At 42.2% G+C, this 20148-nt stretch overlaps 1 protein-coding gene across 2 annotated transcripts in view; it reads left to right on the plus strand.

Moving 5' to 3' along the window:
* Positions 1-889: 889 nt before the first annotated feature.
* The window catches only part of FRMPD4 (FERM and PDZ domain containing 4), a 1397101-nt gene continuing 1377842 nt past the window's right edge, over positions 890-20148 (plus strand). For both annotated transcript variants that reach the window (XM_069204702.1, XM_069204703.1), the window contains exon 1: positions 890-1712. The gene's annotated coding sequence lies outside the window, so the exon portion shown is untranslated. The remainder of the gene's footprint in view (positions 1713-20148) is intronic.

Here is a 20148-nt window from a genome sequence, read left to right on the forward strand (position 1 = left end):
TGTCCAGTACACAAATACCAACTACAAAATATGAAAAAATGACATCCTTCTAGGAGTGTATTATGACAATTGTCAGCAAGCACAGTGTGCCTTCCTTGACGTCTAACCAGGCTGGTTGTTTAGAGAGATTCACCTCCTTCCTAAGTCTCTCTTGTGCCTTCAGTATACTTGTTTCTCCATTTGTGGCCTTAATTATCCTAAATTCGCTTCTGTGTCTTCTCACAAGCATTGGCACTCCGCGAAGGGGCTGTCATCAGTTCCTGTTCACATCTGCATCCACCTAGTCTACCAAATATTTCATAGTTCTTGATCCCCGTCTCCTGACACTTGTGTTGCGCATGTCTTCTGGGAGTGTGATCTGAAGAACTGTGAATATGAGACAATAAATAAATCTAGCAAAATTTTCAAATCCCGGCACACTGAAAAAATAATACATTATTAAGGCCTGTGAAAATAGTCTACTTTTTGGACTGAGGTGTGTGCCAAATGAACCTGACACGTTTTTATCTTGAATGTCATTAAAAACGTCTCTTTGTTAAGTCACTCAGTGATTTATATTTTTAAGAAAATCGATATCGCATTGATTGGCATTTTTTGTTTGTGGGAAATTTTTTTGTTTTATTTTTATCCTTGTCCTCCATACTAGATTTAGAAAGGCTCGCTAGAAAACGTGTTGTGTCGCGTTCTCGGAGTAAATAGAGCTAGCTCCTTGTCTGGATTTGTTTACGATGCTAAAACCTAACGGCATTTTTTGGTACTATTGCCTTTGCCACTGCTGGCGCCCGTCTCTCAAATCATTTTATTTTAAAGGGAATCTTTTAAAACCCCTCCTCTGCATGCCTCCCAGGGGCTGATTATTAATACAGCAGAGCTGCGTCTGGAAAGAGCCGTATTGATGACACGAGTCAAGCCGTTGCTGAGGATGAGAGCAGGCAGAGGGAACCAGCAGGGCCTGTGTAATGCGAGCTCATCGGGGATGCAGGGCGCGTTGCAGCATTAGGCATTCGGTTCGTGTTTCACCTAAATGCATGCTGTCTTCTCGAGAGGACGGGCAGAGCCTCTTCACCGGCTCATTCAAACTGAGCGCCGGAGAGGGCAGAGCCGGCAGTGAGCAGGGGACCGGCTGGCATCTGGTGGAGAAAGGTTAAGCGGTTTGCTGCACCTCACGTCCGTGGACGCCGGATGTGTGGGTCGGTCAGCGTCGTGGACAGGAAGGTGCACTCGGAAGGGTCCCTTCTCGCGCTTTGGATTGCTACGCAGTAGAGGCACGCGGGACACTGCGGCCAGGATGGAGCTCAGCCAAAACACCTCTCTACACCGCTGGCTCTGCTGACTGGGGTGTCTCTGAACAGAACCGGGGTCTCACCCGGAGCGGAGAGAGAGTGTATTTCGGAGACACGTTTTCAGTTTAATTTTGATTTCCTACTTAGGAATTTTAAAAGGATGAATGGAGATTTTTAAAAACGGTGCCATTTTCACGAGGGCTTTATGTCATTTTTGGAGCGGGAGTACAGCAGTAAAAAAAATTCGCGCTCATTTCTTTGTAAATATACCTTTTTTGGACCTCTGATCACGGCATGCTTATTCCATCTATAATGAGTGGTGGTGGTGGGATATCACTGCAGGAGCTTATTGTTGGGTGAGGTTCGTGCATCCATCCACTTTGCTTCTGGAAATTTTGGAATACACTCAGCGATCACAATTCGTCAACGGTAAGTTATAGGATGCAGTGCATATGTCTATGTTGAATATTGTCATAGTTATTTGTATTGATGTAGCTCTCAAAACTGAGAGAAGCAGAGCCGAGGACACCATATGAGTAATATGTTCCTTTGTGCGCATTTTGATAACGGTTACTTTACTGCAATGTAAGTCTTTCTTATTTTTTCAACCATAACACTTTCGTGGAACAACTTTCCTGAATGGACATGAACTGGTAGGACAGCGCAGCTGTATATTCTACATGCCACTGCAGCAATTGTTCTATGTTGCAGGATATAGAATTTGGGCAAATCACTTAATCTGCCTGTGCCTAAAACAACAAATATGTGTAACATCTGGTTTTCTTGTGAAGCGCTCTAATAACCCTCCGGAGAGGTTCACGTTATAAAAAACTAAATACACACGCGCACACACATATAGACGTTCGTCTATCTATCTATCTATCTATCTATCTATCTATCTATCTATCTATCTATCTATCTATCTATCTATCTATCTATCTATCTATCTTTGCTACTGCACATAGGCAAATGGCTTTTCAGGGGAATATCCTAGTGGGTATGGTTACATATTCCCTGGTGTGAATATGCTCTGCATTACTCCCTTAGAGAGGGTTAGGGTTCTGTGAGAGAAGTGTTCACAGGTATGTGACAGCGCTATCCATCCTTGCATTGTAAAGGATGTCCTGCGAGTAATACATCAGGTGCTAAATTTAGCTTGATCCAGAAAAGCAAACAAAACTCAGTATCTGAGAAGGAGCTGTAATCTAGCCACCGGTGCGCAGCACTAGACATAACTTGTGCCATTCATAATATATTAGGCTGACGGCTCAGCATGCCAGGTATCACTTCAGCAGTTGCTTTTTCACATGGATACCTGTAGTGCAAGGTGCACCACTTAATGTTTGTAAGTAGTTGCATAAGGTGGCCACTGAAGCTCATTTTTATTATTTTTGATAAACTGACCCAAGAAAATTCTGAAAAGAAAGAAACTGAAGAAGGAAGAAGACAAAGATAAGAAAGGTGGAAAGCAGGGCTGGAGAACAACCTACCACAGTGATATACAGAAAAAGGATGATTAGGATGGTTGAAGAAAGAGGCATTTGACGAAATCGAGCTTAGGCCCCCTGGGAGCCCCTTCAGGTCATCATTCCCAGTATTGTGGAGGCTCTCAAGAAAAACATTTGAATAAATAACGTTTTAAGCTATTAACTATAGGAGCTGACCTGCGTGCGACACTGCAGTGTTTAAGGGCTCCCTCTGATGCTCCATTGAAGTTTATCATCTCTGTGAAAACTACTAAAAAGAAGTGTTCATGGCATAATGTATTAGTAAAGCATGTATTCACTCCTTCAGACTCTTGGCACTGAAATAACATGTTATTGTTACCCAGCAGTACTTAATGTCTAAACCATGGAAGAATGGAAAGTTGAGTGTATCTGCTGGGATTTGAACCAATGACCGTGAAGTCAACCCATAGGGGCGCATGAGTCAGCTAGGCCACCAGCCTGACATTTTGGAATGGTATTCTGCATATTCTGCTCATGTGGATTTATATAGTGCAAACGTAGCTACACAACTACAGCACATTTTACAGTAATAAAGGGGTAAAGTGGAGTGGGGGTTCATGGAAGTGAGGTAATAGAGTTTAGGGGGAAGATGTGGTCGAGGCAGAGGGAATTTAGGCAAATAAGTAACTGGTAGTTAGGGATCTAGCGAGCCAAAACACCAATCTTGGTCAGCCGTCTAAAGTTTAGCAGGGTTTTGCCCTCCTTGTGGCCTTTCTTGGCTTCCTGCCTTGGAACATGTGTTGTTCCTGTCAGAGTCACTTCAAATCTGTGAGACCTTGGCTAAAATGTAAATAATACATCCCGGATTCATAGTTCCTCCCGTTGTAGGCTTACTGGGCAATTAGGATAGCCATTGAAGAACCTGTAACTAAAAAACTGTAGAGCTCCCAGAAGGCTTTCACGTCGTAAATATTTAACCAATGGATTAGTGCTTCTTAACGTACAAAAGCTATCTTAGCCGGGGCTACCTAACATGGGCGGGAAGATGGTGTCTAGACTATCTGTGACTGAAGAATGTCAGTATCACTGAAGCTTAATTCCTTTGTATGGCATTGACCATGTAGCTGTAGCAGAAAAAGCTGATGTCTGCATTAAGACCTTCTTATTGATAGGCCAATTATTTTGGAGTAAGGAAAACAGCCTTATCAAAAGTCATGGAATGTTGCCTACGCCTTCACCATATCTGTAATGGCATAGAGCAAAGGCTCCTCCGTCTTCATTGCATTGTCTTTGTACAACCGCTAGATAGCGTGTAGTAGCAGTGGATGCTCAGTAAAGTGAATACTGATGAACCCGCTACCAGTGACCCTTTAACCTTGCCTTCTGGAGACGTCAGCACCCTATCAGAATGCTTCAGGCACATGGCTGCCTAGATGAGAAAACACTGGCTAACAGCGAATTCTGGCGAAACTGAGCTAATGGAAGAAGATTGATAAAGGTAATTAGAGTACAAAGTATTAATAAATAATGTGGATGCAAAGCGTCGACATAAATTGCAATTCCTTGTTCAGTACACGATACTCACATGTCACATTATTATTTTTAAAACTTTAGTTCATTAGATACATTTCCATATAAAATTACTAATGGAGATAAATATCACTTCTCCCCCAAAAAGTTCGATCCTTTCTTTTTAGCAACACTTTTTTAATGTTTTCAAAAGCAAAAAAAAAAACTGTAGTTTATAATAATACAAATAAAATGTTTTTATACAAACAATGTCACAAGTATCCATTCAAGCAGAGACACATGAATAACCTGCTGAGAAGGGAATCTTTTGATTTCATATGACAATTACATAGGCCCTAATTTTAGTGTTCGAGCCATCCAGTGTTTTCTATTTTTGAATGAAAGACAAAGTCACATTTTCACTAGTAATTTCCTGAACGCAGGATCTGGCACATGGGGAAGTAAGTGACTAGCCCACCAAATTTGTGAGTTGTAATAAAGGGAATGCAGAGACTTCTTCCTTTTACCTTTATTCAAATTTTAAGTTGCTAACTGAAATTTTATTTGTTTATTTAATTTCAGTTTATTTATGTCTATCAGGCTACCTGACCATATGAATGCAGGATCCATTTCACAGTTCCAAAACATGTAACTGATGACGTTACCAATTTGCATGAGGAAAGTGATCCATCAGTTTAAGTTCCTTGGCGATATTCCTTTCCTCAACTTAATGTGGTATTGGTGTCCTAAGCCCTAATTTTAATTGTAAAAACCTCATGTATCATGAAGAAGGCGTGGAGGGGGGGAGGGGGGGCTTGGATAGGTCCTTTATGCTGCAGTCACTGCAGAATACCATATTATTTGTGATGCAAGCAAGGCACAAGTAGGCAGTATCAAATGTCTTATACTCACTTTGGTTTCCACAGTCTGTCCATCAAGTTCAGAATCAAGCCTGAAATGTGGAACGGTCCTCGATTAATTGTGAGATCTCATGCTGCTCTTCACGAAGGGGTGTGTATATATATATATATATATATATATATATATATATATATATATATAGCCAATACACCTATGTGTGAAATTAAGTATAGTATATCTAACATATCTAAACCTGCCTATAAATATATATATATATATATATATATATATATATATATATATATATATATATATATATATATATATATATATAGGTACATTCACACTATTTTGCCGGTCGATATTATGGCAGCAATATTTTAGCAGGTTGATATTTATAAGTTGATATCTTGGCAGCAATCCCAAAAATCTCCAGCAGAACACTAAATGTGCACAATACACATGGTTATTTATTACAGTAGTTTACTGATGAACAGTAGTGTCAGTGAAGGTTTCAAATCCGATCAGTCACACGTTGCTACAAAGCTTCTTCCTTTTGCATTGCATAAATCACGTTTACCAGATCTCTGAGTTCTCATATACATTTTGCCTCTTACACTTTACTATCTGTACTTTCTTTCTCCACTGCAACAACTATTCAAAGATTTACGTCTGTTTAATGCAAAATACATATTGAAATTCAACTGAGTTCTGTACTGTAATCTCTTTATGTAGTATAATCTTGGGTTGGGAATTTCCTAAAGTCGCATCTTTAGTCAACAATCCCTTTAATCCTCTTCACTGGCTGAATTTAATCAATTTTCCTTTAGCCATGAAGTAGTCTTATTGTAACCACAGCAACATTAAACTTGTAATCTATTTTACCTTATGTTTTATTTCATTTTAAACACCATAACAGGGATGATTACAGCAGTGTGTTTGTAATCTATTGAACTTGCTTCTGCACATTTTGCTGAAACACCAGAGTAAGGTTGGGAGACAAAAATATGTGTGTGCATAGAAGATCTGGGAGGTTTGAGTGTCCCTTTGTCTATGTGTATGTATTGATGATTCTACATGCTTGTAAATGTGTCTTATGTGTGTGCCTGCTTATGTGTGCGTTTTGGCATGATTTCACAAATACAAAACCCTCATCCTTTGGTAGACTGAGGTTAAGAACGTGCATGTTAGATGATTAGTGGCAAACAAACTTCATTGTACGTCTTATAAGTGTGACACCTTTGCTTGAAGGTCAGTGGCTAGCAGCCTGTTTGTAAGAGTTGTTTGAGGAGGCCCTGATGGAGAGTGCAGTCTCATCTTCTCCGCGCTCCTACCTTTAACCCACTTTGTTTCCTTGAAGAGTGATAGTAGCAGCGAAACTGAGAGATCTTGAAGTATTTTACCTATATTTTCCCCTCTCTCTATCTTTCACTCTCTCTATCTCTATCTCCTCTCTCTCTCTTTCTTTCTCTATTCATTTCATCTTACAGATTCCAAGGTTCAGTTACTTATGACCATAGATAGATAAGTGGGTTCCAGAGTGACTCCGGTACCACACCAACCAAAGAGGAGAATACTTCTAAATAGGAATTGTCTAACTACGACCATCTTAACTAGGTGACCCTTACGCTTTCTTTAGCCATTCTTGACAAGGGATAAAAATTCATATTTGAGAGGTATGATTGGGCAATGCCCTCTATGATACAGTGCTACTGGTCTGTGGTTGTGGGAAAAACCATGAGAACCAAAATTGTGGATCACAGTATAGTGACCCTATGCTATGATTTCCAGCAGTGTGGTGAGGATTGGCACCAAACACTGTGTGAGAAGACATAAGGAAGCGACCCGGACCTAACTTTCAACTTGCTACATAGGTGCAGTCAATAGTCTTCAAAATACATAAAACCTGTACCTACAAGCTCTATGGAACCTGGCAAATGACCCGGCTGTCAGAAATGTGATCATGTAAGATCTGTGTGACATGAAGGACAGCTCAGTTGTCCAAAGTTTGAGGCAATAACATTTGTGCAGTCTGATGGGAGACGTTGTTTGAAGCCTGAGCCTTTCATACCTCTGTAACAATAGGGATTACTCTGCTATCTGAGTTCCAGGAATGATAGCCACGTATGAGTAGTGAGCTTGTAATAACTAGTTAATCTTGGGGAGAATTCTACAGTTTGAAGGTTGAGCTTACAAAATATGTGTAACAAGAGGAAAATGTCTGATGCCCAAAACCTGGAACCTGGTGAATAGTTCTCCTTCAGCTTTTGACGTCTATGTTGAAGGATCTGAGAGATACATTGCTGTATGAAGCATGAGCCTGTACAATATCTGTAAATTGTCAGCTAACGCTTCTGTGTAAAGTTTGGGTCTGTAATATCTGTTTCAGCCTGGATATAGCATTGTATTACAATTAGCATGGCCTCTCACAGTTTTTGTGGCGTTGCATTCCAGGCTATCATTTTATGTGGTCTATGTAGCCATACGTAGACATACAATCACTTTACTCATGTCTGTACTCAAGCCAATGCCGGCATGTGTTATTGGCATATCATGAAACTAAACTTAATTTATGGGTGGCAGCTAATGGAAACTATCACCTGTTTTAGTAACTTTATTGACATTTTAATGATCTTGCACTTGTACTTTATGTTGCTCGGGTGATGTAAATATCACAAATGTGTGCAAAGGCATGGGTCATTGACAAAACTTCTGAGGATACCATGGATAATGGGCCAGGTGTTGTCCCTTCCTGTGATGTTTTCAGGGGTTCCAGGGACATATGATTTCACTTCCTCTACCTCTGGCCTTTCGGTGAATCAACACTGTAGAAAATCCAACTTTTCTGCATATTTACCCCCAATTTTTGAATTCTACTTTTGCAGCTTTTTTTAACTCTGCATACAGGGTGCTGCTGTCCAAGTCCTAGTGACTCTTTAAACATGGTTATTTTGGCTAACCCCAGAGTGACATATTTAACTTGCCTATATGTCCTTAGTATATTGTATAGAAAATTCACCCATGGTGTGGGAGTTCACTGCCACCTGTGGACTGCAGCACCTATCATGCTATTCAAGGAGTGGGCCTCTCAAACATGGCTTCAGGCCTCCCATGTGTAGCCTGATTGCAGCAGCTTAAGATCTGCTGTCAAACCTATTACAATAACCCGTTCTGACAGGCAGGAGAACCAACTTTTTAATATTATTAGGTCACCCAAGTACATCTTGTTGTCCACAAGATAGGGTGACTGAAATTTAAAAGTGGAACATGTGTGGAATTCAAGTTAGCATGTTCCTCCGGTGACTAGCCTTCAGATGATATTTTCACTGGCAGGGCTGTAATTGGATTCACTCAAATGTCAAAGTAAAGACTATAAGCATTAGTGTAGTTTGATAATGAATATTTAGAAAAGTAAGCTTTAGTAAGTTACCCTTTCTCTGCCTAATGCTTCTAGGGGCTAATATGCATTAGCATGCCAGCAGCTGCCCAGCCAGTGCTTGACCTTAATACGCTGTGAAAAGTGCTCCAGAGCAGGGTAATGGCTTAGGTATGGTGACAGGTTGGGCCGGGTGTGAGGCATTACATCTGTATCAGAAAGGACAGTGGGGTAGGTTCAGGGACATCATTAACTTAAAGGAGACAGAAGTGAAACCTACGTATTCATAGTTTAGTTTAAGGCGAGCCCAAGAGAAGGGCAACCCTTTGTCACCCAGACCCACACTAGCCATGCTGGCTCCATATTCATTGGGAGAGTACTTGTCCTCAAACCAGTGTGGCGTAGGCACAGGGGAGGGGACTGTTAATGTCCCTGACCACTCCCCTGGGTGGATACATGGCCTCTGTGTAAGGGAGGAAAAGACTCTCCCATTTTGAACATGAGGAATGAGTTGCACCCTGGGATTATTTTTATTAGGGCAAATAAGAACTTCTAGAAAAGTGGGTAGGGTAAACATTGAAAGTTTTACCTCAGGGTTAGGTGAAATCCAGTGGTTACCCCATCAACTGACCCTTTCTGGACCTGTGGAAGATGAAAAGAGAACTGGACCCTCATTGCTGTAACCTGAGTGGAGCTCTGAAGGACTGGATCAGTTCCCTCTTACACACATGACAGAAGTGAACTCCAAAGGTCAGTTTGCTAACCTCCTATGTGGCTACAGAGACACACAAACCTGAAAAAACACTTTTTTTCAAGCTGCCCAATGCAAACTGGACATACACTTGACCCTGCTCAAGGTCTTTTCTGGATCAAGCCCTAAGTCCTAAGAACCTTCCCTGAGGACTGGGAGCTTTAGGTGAAAAGTTGAGGAATAAGGGGCTTACCTCTATTTAGTTTTGGAACGTAAGAAAAATTGACTTCCAGGCTCTGGAGGACTGGGAGCAACTACCAGAGTCGAACCAGCAAAGGCTCAACTCTACTGGCCTGGAGAAACAGATTCGCTGCCCTTAGAGCTTTTGTGCAGTAGAAATCCATTTCAGTTATCGGCTATTGGGGAGAAGGGATATGACCTTGTTATGCCCTGTTCGTCAAGACTTGAAGCCTCAGGTCAATACCTGCAATGTAGTCTCTGCTTAACTGGCAATGCTACGCACTGCAATTTCAGGACCTCATTATTAAAATGAGCCCCCCGAGTCTGCCTCAAAGGAGGTTGGGAAGCAAATCCTAGGAATTAGTTCTCTTAACAACAATTTAGCTACAGTGAGACTGTCATTTCTTATGGTTGGGTAGGCCTCATCCCAACTCGAGAAGATTCACACAACCACCTGGACATATCTCAGCCCATTAAACCCAGGCATCGCAATAAAGTCCAGCTGCATCTTGTTAATGTGACCTCCTGATCTCCCTATGTGACTGAGGGCCATATGTACAAAGCATTTTGCACATCGCAAATGGCGAATCGGGACATTTGCGACATGCAAAATGCAATTTAGGATGTACAGACCCATTTTTGCGATTTGGTAAACTATTTACTGCATCGCAAAAAGGGTTTGCGAGCCACAATTAGGAAGGGGTGTTCCCTCTCTAATTGCGAGTCGCAGTCCCATGTAATATTGTTTTGTGACTGTGATTGCAAAACAATTGCAGTTAGCACCAGTTTCAAACTGGTGCTAACCCATTCGCAAGCGGGAATGGGTCCCCATGGGACCCCTTCCCCTTTGTGAATGACAGCGAAAAAAACTTTTCAGAGCAGGCTCTGAAAAAATGAAAAGAAAACTTTTCATTTTTTGTTTTGGAAATGCATCTTTTTTTCCAAAGTGATCAAATAGAAAGTGATGTGGGGCAGGCCAGTAGAATATCCAAAATAAGAGGGAAAAAGGCGGGAAAGAAAAGAAATGGGAGAATTATAAAGAAAAAAGAACGGAAGGTTAAGTTCGAAGAGAGAGAACAGTTGGAATATTCAGATACTATGAAACTGGGCCTTCCTTTGTAGAAATCTCAGAACAAGACTGAGGGGGCATTGTTAGCCGGTCAAGCCCAAGTTCTGGCTCAGATGGATGACCCAGTGACTCCAATGATCTCATGTGTAAGGCCCGATTCTTCCAGCATGTTCCCGATTGAATTGGCCCATAGCGTGGATAAGGGGCCTTACCCGGGAGCCAATTTTCTGAGTATGGGAGGAAAACTTAGAGGGGATATGACCCCTGATGGGCAGACCGACTTACCTGACTATTTAGAATTCTTGGCTATATTTGATTCAAATGTATGCATAAATCGATCGTTCATATTATCATGTTTCTTGGAAATAGATAAGCTCAATCTAATTGAAAATTCTGATAATGTGAGGGTCTTCCCTGACCACAGTAAAGGTAGGAGCCAGGCAAAGGTTTGGGTCTATTCCAAAACTACAGTGAAATGAATACTGGCTAATAGTGCCCAGTTACAACGTAGAGGAAAAGATGTGATCCCAGTTAGAGAGAAGTCATTGTTTTTGGGTGGGCCGTCCAAGACTCAAGGATCTGATCCTATAAATTCAGCCATGAATGGGGGGAGAAAATTGTTTTCCACTTTAGGAGAAAGTGTCCAAGTTTCATTACAAGGTACAAGGACAGTGAAGGTGGTGGAAGGGCCCAAATTGCAGGGCTACAGTGCCATCCAAGAAAATTGGAATTGGCTAGCGGGGCACTGAACAGACCTAAGCCACAGGGGAAGTTGAATCAGTCTTGTTTTGAGTTTTGCCCTACCCTGGAATATTGCAGGTCTAGGGAAAGATCAATGTAAAGTACAAGTTTTGTGTTCAATGAGGCTTGATTTCATCTGTATTCAAGAAACTTGGTGTCTAAACGATTTTATCTGTCCAGGTTATACGGTCTTAAGCAAAAAAGCACTCCCTTCAAAAAAGAGGCATGCTAAAGAGGGAATAGCCATGCGTTTAAGTATTAGATACAACTGGGAATATGTCAGTCTCTCCGATTCTACAATTTTTTGTCAAATAGTACAAGTACATCTTCGAGGGGAGAAGGGTGAGAAAATACCCGTAACTATTATAAATGTGTATATCCTTTCTGAAAAAGAATGGAGCGTTTTACTTCAACAACTTTTTGTACAAATTTGCGCTATAAGAAACCCTGTCAACATAATCATGATGGGGGACTTAAATTGCAAATTTTCTAACACTACGCTTAACGCCTTTAGTAACCAAGATAGAGAAAAATCGCTGAATATCCCAGATATTAAGTTCCCCCTAGAATTAGGACAGACAAAAGAGGCATCTCCTTGTTGAAAGGACTAAGGGCTTGTGGCTGTATTATTCTTAATGGGCATTATAGTATGGATTCTCCTGCAGCTCATACCCATAAGTCATTTAAGAACAACTCTATAATAGACTACATCTGTGCTTCATATAACCTGGCTCAAAAAGTTGGGGATACGGAAGTATTTGACACTCCATATAGTGACCATAAAATCTTAAGGCTTTCCTTATGTCTGAAATTAGGTGAAACAGATTCATGGTCTTTAAAAGGTGTAAATGTGGGTATTAGGGGAAAAAATAGGAGAATGTCTTGCTCAACAGTAAAAATGCTATCAATGAAGCCACTGCTGGAGAATATCACAGGAAATTTAGAGGTGTGGGGGAAAGATGCATTAATACAATATCCCAAGTTGAAAAGGAATATTACAGCGCAGAAGACGCATGAGCGTAATTTAACAAGAGTGGATAATGACCAGCTCCCGATTTTGAATTTGAATAGAGTAATTAATAAGTTAATACGTCATCATCTGGAGTATAAGTCTAAGGAGACGAGTAGGGAAATAACAAAATTAAAAAGAAGAAGATCGAGGTTGAAATTGACAATAAAAAAAAAAAGAGGAACAGAATTGGGTGGCATTGAGGGAAGCGGCTGTAAAGAGAAATCACAGATTATTCCGGTCTATTATATTGGAGGGGTGCGGAAATGGTAAAAACGTAGTGGCCGCCCCGATAGCAGAGGAAGTCTGGAAATCGTATATCGAAGACCTATACGCTGAAAATCAGGGTGCCGATGTGTGGAGAGAGGAGGTAGTATTAAATAGAGGTGGAGAAAGGGGTTATACAGGGTTACCAACAGTGAAAGAACTAGAAGGGATCATAACATCAATGCGTTCCTCAGGCGCCATGGGCCCTGATGAGATCCCAATGACCCTAATTAAAAGGGAGCCTTTGTTATGGGCAAAATTACTTCAACCAGTTTTTGGACTTAGCTATGCCTATGGCACCATACCGGAATTATGGTCAGGTAGTATAATAATCCCCTTACATAAAAAGGGAGATAGATCAATCCCGTCTAATTATAGACAAATTGCTTTATTAGATGCCACGGGAAAGATATTTGCGAAAAGTTCAGACAATTGTCGGATTGGGTAGAGGAAAAGTGTATTTTACCAGTAGAACAGGCAGGCTTTAGAAAAGCCCATAATACCCTAGATAATATCTTGATTATGCAAACTATAATTGATAAGTATGTCCAGACTAGGGGAGGTAAATTGGATGCAGCATTTATCCATTATTCCACAGCATTTGACAGAGTGGATAGGAGAATACTGTGGAAAAAACTCCAATATCTAGGAGTTCCATCTGGCCTCTTGCGATTGGTGATTGCCCTATACTCTTCAACTTGGTGCAAAATCTTAATGGGCAGGGAACAGGGATTATCTACTAAGGTATTAACAAAAAATGGTTTAAAACAAGGCTGCATACTGGCCCCATTACTTTTATCCCTCTATTTCCATGATCTACCTCTAAGTCTCAAGAACTCCTCTGGTGATGCCCCTGGGGCAGGCCGATTGTGTGTCTGATGTATGCCGATGACATAGTAGTGTATGACCTTACCCCAAGAGGCCTAAACCATCCTATGGCGTCTTTGAAAAGTTACTCAGAGATGCACTATCTGAAAATTAATACAGCAAAGTCACAGGTGGTTTGCTTCTTTGGGAAGATTCGTAGAAGAAAAATCTTGTTTCCTTGGGTAATAGGTCAACATAAACTGGAACAGCAAACAGCATACCAGTTTTTAGGTAAGATCTTTACAGCATCTATAAAAGACGCTAATCACATACGTCAGAATACCAATAAGGCATTGTCATTAGCCCAAGGCCTCTCAGCCTTTTATAAAGCAAATGGTAAGTGCCATTTTGCCCATTTACTATCTGCTGACCAGGTAAAGATCCCAGCGACTCTACTATATGCGATAGAGTGTATTAATACAACTAAATGGGATTTTTTGGAAAAGACGGAAGACCGTATTCTGAAACGCATGGTCTTTTGTAATCATGCAGTCTCAGGGGCTGCCTTACGCCTTGAATTTGGCATTAGGAATATCTTTGTGCAAGGCATTGTGCAGTAATAAGAAGGGCGCACAATCTTATGCATAGTGAAGATTGTACATTGAGAAAACTGGCATATAGCGAGATTTTTAGCAGTCTGAGGGAAAAATCTGTCTTTTTTTAGAAATTACATCAAAGCTACTCAACTCCTTGAGTTAGACCTGGAGATCTGTTCTTCAATTCCCTATGTATCATTAAAAAAAATACTGAAGGAAGCATCATGGTCTAAAGGCTTCCTGATGGACACAGAGGTGTGTCGCAAAAGAAGAGGTTTAGACAAACTAATTTCCTCGGTAACTATGAAAATGATGCAACCCTACTTGACTTGGAATTTAAACCATGGGGTGAGGCGATTGTGTTTGTTGCTTAGACTAAATATGTTGCCATTGAGAGATATCACCTCACGGTGGGATGGTTCTAGTAGCATATTTGATCTATGTCAAGGAGGGGTACAGTCTCTTACACATGTCTTATTTGTTTGCCTGGCTCTCGCTGTTCCAAAGAAATTTTGGTTGAAACCCCTTTTCTTGCAGTTTAAGATTAGATCTCATAGAGAGGCGTTGGATTTATGTTTCTCCCCCCACAATGAAAGATTTTGCTATAAGATTTTTAAATTCTTTCAATCATTCTTGCAGATATTCTGAATTTGGTGTTTTAATTAATGAATTATTGTATTATGTATTTATCCATTTTTTATATTGCTCCTTAATGAAATATGTATTTTAATATGGGGAATTTTTAGGGTTTTGTATTTGTATTTGTGTTCTTGTGGATTTCTCAGGAGTTCCATAACATGATAATAAAAGTTTGGAATTTGGAATTTGGAGAAATTTAAGACCCGTTGCATTACAAAAGCTTGTTATAATTTTGGGGCCTGGAATTGCCACACATTTAAGACTGAATTGATTAGTAGTGTGATGGTGCTGTCACTGGCAGCGCTGGCAGGGAGAACAAGTGGTGCAAGCTGACGTCGCAACCTGATGAGTGCCCCAGTACTTATTTTTTTTTTACAAATAAAACATTGACCCCACATATTGCACATTACAGTTGTCAGAAGGCATATCGATATAACCTAATTTAAGGTGCCTTTCAGTGAAGTATATTTAACTCAGCATTCTCAGTGCATTAATATAAGTATCGGAACCGCTGTCCTGAGTGCAACGAGGGTGGGGCACAGAGCATGTTAGCGAGGTGAAAGGCATGGCAAAAAGGAACAAAATACTCTGTGACTATTTTGTTGCTCTTTCACCTTAAGGTGACTGTCTACAGAATAAGCTGAAGTGACCCCTTAAATGAAAAATTTGCCCATTTAATAATTACATGCATTTGTTAGAAAAACACTAATGAAAGGACTAGTGCTTCCAATATATGGGTAAAGAGTCACTGCACATACTTCTAAAGTTTTTATCAAAGTCCCTCCCTCACTGAAGAGCAAGGTAACCTCACCTGACCATTGCCCTCCTGAAAATTCTACAGTACAGAGTTTTGATTAAGCCACATCAGTTTTGAATAATCATCAATAATAGATGAAAAAGAATGTTAATTATTTCTGTTTCCATCTAGCTGTGAGGCTGCCACATCAATTTTGAATAATTATAATTAATCAGAAGATGAGAAAGAATGTTAATTATTCACATGCCTATTTACCAATTGTCGACATTTACTTTCAAGCCATTCCCTTTCTGTGTGGAGCTATGGTTTCCACCATGTGTTGAAATGTCGCTGATGTCTTTTTTCGTTTTTTTAATGTACAGTAGAATATATGAAATAGTGGTCCTGTGGTTAATAACAATTCTATGAAAATGTCCACTCAATACAAGGACCCAAAACAGAATTGTTTTCTCTTACACCTCAAAGCATCAGTAGCTGATCTTATTCTTGATGCAAACTGAAAAATGGTTTCTATTCAACTATTCCTTGTATTTCATATTTCTGATGGCATACCAGTAATTTTAGGTAACCTTCCATCATGAGGCCTTCACCTTACACCAAGGTAAGTAAGTGGCTGAGTTCAGTTATTTAAAACGAAGGGGCATATTAACATCTATGATGCGCCACTTTTTTTTGTACCCCATTGTGCCCCCTAGCGAAAACATTTAAATGTGTTTAAAATACGGCACACCATGGCGCACGTTAGGCCAATAGCATCAAAAACCTTGATGCTATTGAGGCGTTTTGGTGGATTAGCGCCCAAAAATGATGGCGCTAATCCACCAGATCAAGTCAAGGGAGGCCCTTTGATTAAAATGGGAGCGTCACTTTAAAGCCTGCCTATGGCACGCGTTTAAAATGACGCTAAAAATGGCGCAATTAAATCTTGTAAATTTCACTGCACCATTTTTCTGGGCCACATTATGCCTGACGCAGAGATAATGTAGCGCAAGGGGTTACAAAGTGGTGCAATGCTTGCATTGCGCCTCTTTGTAAATATGGCACGACGAAAATGCCTCCTTAACGCCAGATAATCGTAAAACAAATAATGCTAATGTGGGGCAAGGAGGCGCAAGGGGCTTGTAAATATGCACCTGTGTAACAATGTGAGTAGGGTGTGGCTTGCACCTGACTTAGATGTGTATTACTGAGGAATTCAGAGTGCAAGTCACACTCTGGAAAAAAGCTTTAGAAAATGGTCTGTCATCACCAAGGACCCTTTTTTCAACCTTCTGTTTACTTTGGGAAGGTATTTAACTTTTAAAGTTAGTGTGCCTAACTACCACGTTTCCAGGAGTACGACACACTTAAAGGAAAGCTTTGTGACTTGAGGCGTGCAATGGGTTATTAGTAAATATTCATAATTCTATCCCAACACATTAGACATTGACATGTAAGCAAATTTTTTGTCATTATTGCCTCAGTTAGTTTTCGTTGCAATTGTGGATTTTTTGTTGTTGTGAAAATGGCACAAAAAAGTACCATGTGACACCCAAAAACAACCAATATGTGTTTCGTCCTTTCTCAAGACATATTGGCCCCGATTATGAGATTGGCCTTAAATTCTGAATACTGCCGCACTGACTACCGCCAACATACCGCAGCCGAGGTGAACATCCGTCCGCCAAATTACGACACATACACACAAATCCGAAAGAAATCAGCCACAACCACAAATCCGCCAGACCCACTGAACGTGATAAACTGTTGGTACTACCAACCATATTGTTACGCGACCAAAACAACACCCTCCATATGATGACCCACGAATCACCACAGCAGACATTCAACCTCGGTAAACCTTTGGCGGTGCACACCGCTAAGGCGGATATGGCCACCCAAAAACAAAACAAGACAACATTGGCCAGAACCAAAAACAGACCCACCATCAGGACTATAAAACACCCCCCCACATCACCCACAATCCTTTGCAAACACAAGAAGGCCGCTACACTTTGCCATGCCAATCCCAGAGAGAACTGCACACACACCACATCTAACCATTCATCTGTCACACACGCCACCACTTCACGCATCACCCCCTGCACAACACACTCCACACAACAACAATGTCCCCACAAAATCACCCATGGTTCACTGATGAGGAGTTGCGGGTCATAGTAGAGGAAATAGTCCGGGTAGAGCCACAGCTGTTTTGAGAACAGGAACAGCAGATCTCCATTGCCAGGAAGATGGAGCTATGGCGGGGAATCGTGGACAGGGTGAACGCCATGGGACTACATCCACGCACAAGGGACAACATAAGGAAGAGTTGGAACGACCTACGGGGGAAGGTGTGTTCTATTGCAGCAAGGCACCAGCTCACCATCAGGAGGGCTGGTGGTGGACCCCAACTCTTCCCCCACAGCTGACAGCATGGGAGGAGCAAGTCTTGGCAATACTGCATCCTGCGGGACTCACTGGAGTACCCGGAGGAGTGGACACTGGAGAGTCAACATTTACCACCTATCACCCCCATACCTGCATGCCACCACGACCCCTCACCCTGACTTCCATCACTGCACTCCATCCCACACAGAGCACCACCCCAATTACCAAACCGAAATGCCAAGCCCTGCATGCCTTACCCACTGCATGAACATCCCTTCCAGCTCTGCATGCACACCCACCACAAATGGATGCACAGCATGGAGAACTAACAATCCCACAATCCATCTCCATACGCAACCAAAGGTTGGAGGACAACAGCAATTGGGAAAGGTAGTAATGCAGAATATGTCACAGACATGTAGCATAATACATCACTTACATGCCCACAGGTGCTCCAGCCAATGTCAGCGGCGAGGAGGTGAAACGGCTATCCAAAGAATAACCCCAGTGATGACAGCAACTCAGGAGCTCTGGATGAACTCCCTGGTCCATCTGGGACCACCGGTCAGTCGGCTAACCCATCCCACAGCCAGTCCACCACAGAGCCCCCTCCCCTCAGAATCTAACACCACAGCAGCCAGCCAACGCACCCACATCTCTGTCCCCAGGAGACATCGTCAGTAATGTGCCCACCTGTACAGGGACCCAAGTCCACACCACACAGGCAGGACAATGAGGGTCCTACTGTCAGTGCGCCAGGGGGAGGACAGGCCCAGGGAACCAACTGCCCAGGAGGCACTCACAAATGTCCTGGGGGCATACCAACAATCCCAGGACAGGATGGGTGAGGTGATCAACATCATGCAGGAGAACCAGCGGCTGCAGGAGGTACACCACCAGGAGGTCATGCAGCAGTTGTAGGGCCTAAATGCCAACATGGCCTCCATTGTAGGGGTGCTAGGTGACATGGCCTACACCATGTGGGAGAACGGAGCACACCAGCGGGCCACTTCCACTAGCAACTCCACCCAGCAGCCCTCCACATCTGCTGCAGCCAGTGGACAGGAGGCCCTGCCACAGGACCTACAGGCCACCAGCACCCCTCCCCCTGCAGAAGGTGAACCACCCCACAAACATTCCCTGCTACCCAGACGGACACCAGAGACAGTTACCAAGACCACTGTCTGGAAATGAGACCCTCCCCCTTCTTTCTCCACTGTGTCACCTTGTCCACTTTGAACTGTCATTGCTCCCCTTCCTATGGCCCCTTGGACACTGGACCTGTGCAACAAACAGACTGGCCCACTACACTGGGCTAGTCCCAACCATCACACCACTCTATTGGACTTTGCACTGTATACCAGAATAATTAATAAACACCCTTGGACACAATTTGAGAAATAGTGTTTTATCTGAAATAAATGTACAATGGATTGAACTATATTGAACTATATTGAACTGCATGATCCTGTGCAAATGTCCAGTAATATGTTGATCCATCCTACATATGTGTCTCAGCAGTCTGTACACATCACAGCATTACACAGTTGTAACCACACCAAAATCTGCAAAAAGGCATAGGTCACGGTCAGTTGGGATGCCAAGGTAGTGACTGGCATTATGCTACAGCCACACAGCACAACACTTAAATGGAGAAATGTTTAGTTCAACAATCCTACCTGAGTGTCATTGGAAGTACTGCTGTACCATATGTGTCCTGTTGTCTACATCTTCCTCCTCTTCCTCCTCCTCATCCTCAATATGGGTCCCGTCAATGGCCCCAATCACATGTGGTATATGTCCCATTGCATAGAATCCAGCCTTTACAGTGAGCAATTCATCTACCTCGGGGAATGCGAAGTAGCTGCACATGTGTTAGAGCAAGGCTGCCAAAACCCTTGCAAGCACAATAGAGAACATTGGCTGTGACATTCCTGCAGCCAAGCCCACTGTCACCTGGAAAGAGCCTGTTGCCATGAAATGGAGCACTGATAGTACCTGCACAAGTGAGGGGATTGCTGTGGTGCAACGGATAGCAGGAGGCAGATCAGGCTCCAATTGTGCCCTTAGCTCTGTGATTGTGGCCCTGTCCAGACGACAGGTGAGTATGATGTGCCTGTCCTCCAGTGCAGCCAAGTCCACAAGGGATGTACACACGGGTGATTGCCTCCTCCTCCTACTCCTCCACAATGGTGGGTACCAAAGTGATCCAAAGGTAAGCAGGGAGTGACAACAGCAACTATGGACACATTACATCAGTGTACACAAAGCATGTTTGTATGTTGGACACTGGACTTGTCTAGGTGTGTACATTCAACACCAAGGACACACTTTTAAATCAGTACATGTGTACTAGCAGTAGGAAATGGAAAGCGCCTGTCCTGTATGCAGGGACAGGTGGAAGTGACCTCACTCCGCCAGAGTTATGCGGCACCACTGTGCAATTCCTCATTGGCTAACATGGGCCTCTATGGAGTACAGGAAC

This window comes from Pleurodeles waltl, chromosome 8 (genome assembly GCF_031143425.1).
Source record: "Pleurodeles waltl isolate 20211129_DDA chromosome 8, aPleWal1.hap1.20221129, whole genome shotgun sequence".
Classification (NCBI taxonomy): Eukaryota; Metazoa; Chordata; class Amphibia; order Caudata; family Salamandridae; genus Pleurodeles; species Pleurodeles waltl.